This window comes from Triticum aestivum, chromosome 7A (genome assembly GCF_018294505.1).
Source record: "Triticum aestivum cultivar Chinese Spring chromosome 7A, IWGSC CS RefSeq v2.1, whole genome shotgun sequence".
NCBI classification, from domain to species: Eukaryota; Viridiplantae; Streptophyta; class Magnoliopsida; order Poales; family Poaceae; genus Triticum; species Triticum aestivum.
In genome coordinates, this window is record NC_057812.1 from 401,010,455 (window position 1) to 401,018,172 (window position 7,718).

Sequence of the window (7,718 nt, forward strand, 5' to 3'; positions counted from 1 at the left end):
GAGTCGCGATGCTCAGCAGTCCCCCTTGACGTGCAAACAACCCTCGGGAAGGAGATGCGAGAGTAGGCCTTAGCGTTCTACGTTGGCAGGGCCCGGCCCCACGCATACCTTAGCCGTCGTTGGGGCATCCAGATCACTAGGACGAGACCAATGGGTGAGGGGTTACGTGACCAGTTAGGTTCCTGAGTCACGATGCTCAGGAGTCCCCCTTGATGTACGAACAAACCTCCATACCTTTCCTCGTCGGGCTCTCGCTTAGGAGGGGTGCGCGAACACCAGATCCGAGGGACCTGGCGAGGTGGCATACGCCAGGCGTGACCTGAGCATAGCCCCTATGCCTAGCCCCCTCGCGCAACTCTCCCGAGGGGAAAGGAGCGCTGTGAGGCTGAGCACTGAGCCTGGTGGCTCCCTGAGGTTAATGCAGCCGTGAGGCCACCCTCAGTTGTTTATCACCAGCGTGGAGCATGGCGCTTCCGCTCTTGCACGGGCATAGCCACTCCTCGACCGTGTCGACTGCCAGCGCGAAGCATGGTGCTTCCACTGGTACGTGGGTGCTAGCCCCCCCCTTTAAGAAGAGGCTCTAGGGCGTGTACAACCCCGCCCTGACATGTGGCTTGCACGACAGGGCTAAAGGAGGTGTGTATGAGCACTCGTGAGCTAGCGCGAGACTCACGAGGCCCTACGTCAAGGTGGGTTGCGCCTGAATTTGATTCAGAACACTTGTGATAGTCCTGCGAGATGGTCAGACAACCTGCACCGTGTGAATCTCCTGAGGTTATCGCATGAGAAGGCCAAACACCAACGACCCCAGGAGGTGACGTGAACAGGGCCGACCCGCCAGACAGAGCTCAGTCGTTGGGTTTATCGATGCTGCAGGGACGGACCCAAGCACAGACGTCATGCCCAGTCTTCTCATGCGAAGGTCTTGAAGAGAGACAACCGACATGCGGATCCTGTAGCGACGAGGCACAGGGTCTCGCGCCCTCACTCATCTGCCCGTGATTAGCTCATGCGAGAACAAGGCACCAAGGACCATGGACGGTGACGTGCACGAGAGCTGGCCCGCGAGCCAGAGCTTAGCCACTTGGGTTTAGCAACGCTGCAGGGACGAACCCGAGCATAGACGCTGTGCCAGTCCTTAATCATGAGGCGGTCGTGGGTGGGCTTGCAAGGGCGTACAACGTTCATGGCGACAAAGCACCGGACAGGCAGGTGATAATCATAAAGCAGCTAATGATCAAAGATAAAGCCAATTCTGAGAGATGCAAGAAGGATACATGCCGCAGGGATGGACCCACGCGACTTAGGGATAATGCAGCCCAAGGGGCGCCCCCAACTGAACAAACCAATGTCACCTAGAACCGTTGCCGAAGAGATGTTGGAGTAGCCAAAGACGCGTGTTGCAGAAGTCGCTCCTCATGAGCTGCCTGGGTCCTAAACCTCGGGAGGCTCTGGAGGACCGGGGGGCTCGTGAGGATCCATTGCCATCTCTGTCAGGATCGCCTGCTGCCTGGCCTCATGAGCCGCCAGGATGCCACGCATGTGGCGTTGACGCATGGCAGCCCTGTTCAACAAGCCGAAAGGCATGCTGACATAGCTGTGAGGCGGGCCCTCGCATTGGCCAACGCAAGACGGCCAGAAGAGCTCCTGAGATGTGGCCCTGTTGAGCCCAGGGATGTTGACGCACGCGCGCAGCTCGCTATCCTCGCCGGGGTAGGGAGCTGCACCGGGTGGTGGTCGATGCTACCTCTTGAGCATGCGTCGGTTTTCCCTTGAAGAGGAAAGGGTGATGCAGCAAAGTAGCATAAGTATATCCCTCAGTTTTTGAGAACCAAGGTATCAATCCAGTAGGAGACTACACGCAAGTCAACCTAGTCCCTGCACAAACAAACAAGAACCTCACAACCAACGCGATAAAGGGGTTGTCAATCCCTTCATGGTCACTTACGAAAGTGAGATCTGATAAAGATAATAAGATAAATATTTTTGGTATTTTTGTATAGATTGGAAAGTAAAGATTGCAAAATAAACGGCGATAGAGATTAGCAAGTTGACAGGAAAATAATACAATGGAGAATAGACCCCGGGGCCATAGGTTTCACTAGTGGCTTCTCTCAAGATAGCATAATCTACAGTGGGTGAACAAATTACTGTCGAGAAATTGATAGAAAAGCGAATAGTTATGAGAATATCTAGGCATGATCATGTATATAGGCATCATGTCCATGACAAGTAGACCAAAACGATTCTGCATCTACTACTATTACTCCACACATCGACCGCTATCCAGCATGCATCTAGAGTATTAAGTTCATAAGAACAGAGTAACACATTAGGCAAGATGACATGATGTAGAGGGATAAACTCATGCAATATGATATAAACCCCATCTTTTTATCCTCGATGGAAACAATACAATACATGTCATTTCCCTTTCTGTCACTTGGATCGAGCACCGCAAGATTGAACCCAAAGCTAAGCACTTCTCCCATTTCTAGTAGGCCAAACCAAACTGATAATTCAAAGAGACTTGCAAAGATATGAAATCATGCATATAGGAATTCAGAGAAGAATCAAATATTGTTCATAGATAAACTTGACCATAAACCCACAATTCATCGGATCTCGACAAACACATCGCAAAAAGAATTACATCGAATAGATCTCCAAGAGAATCGAGGAGAACTTTGTATTGAGATCCAAAGAGAGAGAATAAGCCATCTAGCTAATAACTATGGACCCGAAGGTCTGCTGTAAACTACTCACACATCACCAGAGAGGCTATGGTGTTGATGTAGAAGCCCTCCGTGATCGATTCCCCCTCCGGCGGAGCATCGGAAAAGGCCCCAAGATGGGATCTCACGGGTACAAAAGGTTGCGGCGGTGGAAATAGGGTTTCGTGGTGCTCCTGGATATTTTCAGGGTATATGGGTATATGTAGGAGGAAGAAGTAGGTTGGTGGACCTGCGAGGGGCCCACAAGGGTGGGGGCGCTCCCTCCTGCCTCGTGGCTTCCTCGCTGCTTTCTTGACGTCCACTCCAAGTCTCCTGGATTGAGTTTGTTCCAAGAATGATCCTCGCGAAGGTTTCATTCCGTTTGATATTCCTTTTCTGTGAAACACTAAAATAGGTTAAAAAATAGCAATTTGCACCGGGCCTTTGGTTAATAGGTTAGTCCCAAAAATAATATAAAAGTGCATAATAAAGCCCATTAAACATCCAAAACAGATAGTATAATAGCGTGGAACAATCAAAAATTATAGATACGTTGGAGATGTATCAGTCGATGGTCACCCCACATAGCTCTTGCCTCTTGGATCTCCTCGGTTATCTTGGTCACGAACTCTTGAGCGCCTGGCGCCTCGCGCCCTACACTTCCCTCACGGAAGCGCACGTTGAAGCAGGCCTCCACATGGTGCCCGAACACCTCCCTCGAGACGCTGGTCAGTTCGGAGGCCCTCCAGAGGAGAGCCCCCAGCCCCGCCTGAGGGGGGCACCGGACGCACCTTCCTATGCAAGAGAGGGAGGCGCCCCACCAATGGGCGCAGAGCTTGAGGTGGCACCACCGGATGCTCCGCCCTCCTGAGGTGCTTGGTGGAGTAGCCGCTTCTTCTTCTTGGGGACAGCCTCCGGGGGGTAGACGATGCTTCATTATCTGGGTCCTCGACTGCCGCAGCCTGGTAGGCGCGCTCGAGAGAGCACACCACATCCATCTCCTCGCAGGCGACCGTGATGATGCCGTCGCTTCCTGGCATCTTGAGGATGTTGTAGCCATGGTGGGTCACTGCCATGAACTTGGCCAGGGCCGGATACCCGAGGATGGCGTTGTACGGGAGTCGAATGTGGGCGGCGTCGAAGTCGATGAGCTCAGTGTGGTAGTTGTCGTGGGTGCTGAAGGTGATAGGGAGGCGGATCTGCCCTATCGGGGTGGTGGAGCCGTCGGTCATTCCTGAGAAGGGCTTGGTAGGTTGCAACTGGTCGTAGGGCACCTGGAGTCGGTAGACCATCTTGATGGAGAGGACATTGAGCCCCGCACCGCCATCAATGAGTGTCTTGGTGACGAGCACGTTGCTTATGGTAGGCGAGCAGAGCATTGGAAGGGCCAACAGTTGCCGCGCACTTGAGCTGGTCGGAAGAGATGAAGGTGATGGTGTACTTGGACCACCTAAGTGGGCGTGTTGCCTCGAGCTTGGGGAGGGCTGCGTTCACCTCACGCGCGACCTGCTTGAAGATGTGATGGGAGGCTGGGGCTTGAGCACCGCCCAGGATGCGAACGATAGCATGAGGCTCCTGGAAGCACCCAGCCCCCTCGTCCTGGTGGTGGTCGTCGTTCCTCCTTTGTGGTGGCGGCAGCGGGGGAAGGCCGGCATTGCCTTGAGGGAGGTCCTCGCGAGGATGATATCTCTAGGAACCCTCGCAAGGCTGGCCCTGCCAGCGGTCCTCACGAGGCTGGTCGCGCCACTCCTGATGAGGGTCGTGGCCGTCCCAGCATCCTCCACCAGGGCCACCTCCGCGACCGTAGCCTCGATCGTTGCGCTCGGGGCGATGACCGAGGCACCCGTCATGGATGGTCCTGAGCTCTTGACAGTCATTGGTGTTGTGGCTATGCATGCTGTGGAAGACGTAGAATGAGCGGCTGCCCTTGGATGACTCCGGGTGGTCGCAGCCGCGCTTCATTTCTGGCTCGGCCGCGAGCACGACTGCTCCCTTGCATTTCACGTCCTTGGCCTTGGCTTTCTTGTCTTCTGGGTCTATGTCAGGGAGCTCAAGAAGGGAGAGCAGCCCCTCCTCAGCTCTCGCACACTTGGTTGCCATGTTGAACATCTCCAGAGTCATGCGCAGGTCCTCGTGTATGGCGAGCTCCTCCTTCATCTCGACATCGCAGACACCATTAGCGAAAGCTGAGATGATGGCCTCGTCCAACACCTTGGGGATCTTGAGGCGAACACTGTTGAAGCCCTAGATTTACTTCTGCAAGGTCTCTCCTGGCTGCTGCTTGATGCGCCGCAGGTCACCCATACCCGGCGGGCGGTCGCGAGTGCCCTGGAAGTTGGCGACGAAACGCTCTCGCATCTCGTCCCAGGAGGAGATCAATCCCGCGGGGAGGTTCAGGAGCCACGAGTGCGCGCCGTCTTTGAAGGCCATGGGAAACTAGTTCGCCATAACCTTCTTGTTGCCGTTGGCCGCCTCGGTGCTCAGCTCGTAGAGCTGCAGGAACTCAGCAAGGTCGGGGGTGCCGTCGTAGCATGGAGGCATGTCGGGCTTGAACTTTCCTGGCCAAACGATGCTGCACAGCTCCGGAGTGAACGCGCGGCACCCAGTTGTGGTCACAAGGGCCTGCCATGGAGGTGGAGCCTAATCCTGGCGCTCGCGCGCCACCACCACAGGCGGCTGATGTCGCTTGAAGCTACATCGATATTTCCCTAAAGAGGAAGGGATGATGCAGCACAACGGCGGTAGATATTTCCCTCAGATATGAAACCAATGTTATTGAACAAGTAGGAGAACCAAGCAACACAACGTAAACAGCCCCTGCACCCAGATGACAAATCCTCGCAACCCGACATGTTAAAGGGGTTGTCAATCCCTTTCGGGTACGATGCCAGAAATTGGTGCGTGACGGGAAAAAGTTGTAATAGATTGGATAAATAGATCACAAATAAAATAATGCAGCAAAGTATTTTTGGATTTTTGGATCAATAGATCTGAAAATGAATGCAAATAAAAGTAGATCCAAAGGCAAATAATATGAGCAAGAGACCCGGGGGCCGTAGGTTTCACTAGTGGCTTCTCTCGATAAAAATAGCAAACCGACGGGTGAACAAATTACTGTTGGGCAATTGATAGAACTTCAAATAATCATGACGATATCCATTCAATGATCATTATATAGGCATCACGTCCAAGATTAGTAGACCGACTCCTGCTTGCATCTACTACTATTACTCCACACATCGACTGCTATCCAGCATGCATCTAGTGTATTAAGTTCATGGAGAAACAGAGTAATGCAATAAGAACGATGACATGATGTACACAAGATCTATCTATGTAGAGATAGACCCCATCGTTTTATCCTTAGTAGCCATGATACATACGTGTCGGTTCCCTTTCTGTCACTGGGATCAAGCACCGTAAAATCGAATCCACTACAAAGCACCTCTTCATATTGCAAGATAAATAGATCAAGTTGGCAAACAAAACCGAAATATCAGAGAAGAAATACGAGGATATAAGAGATCATGCATAAAGGAGATCAAAGAAACTCAAATACTTTCATGGATACAAAAACATAGATCTGATCATAAACTCAAAGTTCATCGATCCCAACAAACACACCGCAAAAGAGTTACATCATATGGATCTCCAAGAGACCATTGTATTGAGAATCACGAGAGAGAGAGAGAGATGAAGCCATCTAGCTACTAACTACGGACCCGAAGTCTACAAAGAACTACTCACGCATCATCGGAGAGGCACCAATGGAGGTGGTGAACCCCATCCGAGATGGTGTCTAGATTGGATCTGGTGGGTCTGGACTCTGCGGGGGCTGGATCAATATTTTGTCGACTCCCCTAGGGTTTTGGGAATATTGGGGTATTTATAGAGCAAAGAGGCGGTCCGGGGGGCACCCGAGGTGGCCACAACCCACCAGGGCGCGCCCTGGTGGGTTGTGCCTCCCTCGGGACACCCTAAGGCGCAGCGGGCCTGTTGTGTTCCCTTTGGCCCATAAAAATTCTCCGTAAAGTTTCGTGGCATTTGGACTCCGTTTGATATTGATTTTCTGCGATGTAAAAAACATGGAAAAACAGCAACTGGCACTTGGCACTATGTCAATAGGCTAGTACCAAAAATGATATAAAATGACTATAAAATGATTATAAAACATCCAAGATTGATAATATAATAGCATGGAACAATAAAAAATTATAGATACATTGGAGACATATCAGCATCCCCAATCTTAACTCCTACTCGTCCTTGAGTAGGGAAGTGATAAAACAGAATTATTTATGTGGAATGCTCCCTAACATATCATATCATATTTCTTTCTTTATAGCATGGACATTTGGACTTTTATATTGTTCAAAGCAATAGTCTAGTTTTGACATGATAATTTAAATACTCAAGCATATCAACAAGCAACCATGTCTTTCAAAATATCAACGCTAAAATAAGCTATCCCTAGCCCATCATGCTCAACCATTGATCCATTCATGAAACACACTCGCATATTAGCTATGTCCAATACTCAAGTACGATCATATTGCCTCCTAGTTGGTGCTTTTTTAAGAGAAGATGGAGACTCAAATTCAAAATAAAAATTTCATAAAGTAAAAGATAAGCCCTTCGCAACGGGAAGTAGGGATTTGTAGAGGTGCCAGAGCTCAAAGCGAAAAGCTTAGAGATAAAAACATTTTGGGAGGTGTATCCATCCCACCAACGAAAATGACTTAGAGTTCCCAATACTTTCCATGCTTAGATATATCATAGGCAGTTCCCAAATAGAAAATAGTTTATTCCTTTTTCCACCATACTTTCACTTTCCATGGCTAAGCGTATCCACGGGTGCCCTCCATACCAACACTTTCCAAGGAATCTATTATTTGACAACATAAAGTAAATTCATTTTTTGCATTTCAGGACTGGGCATCCCTAATACCTTTGCCTTACTCTCGTGTAATGACAAGTGAATAAACACTCGTCGTGAGAATAACA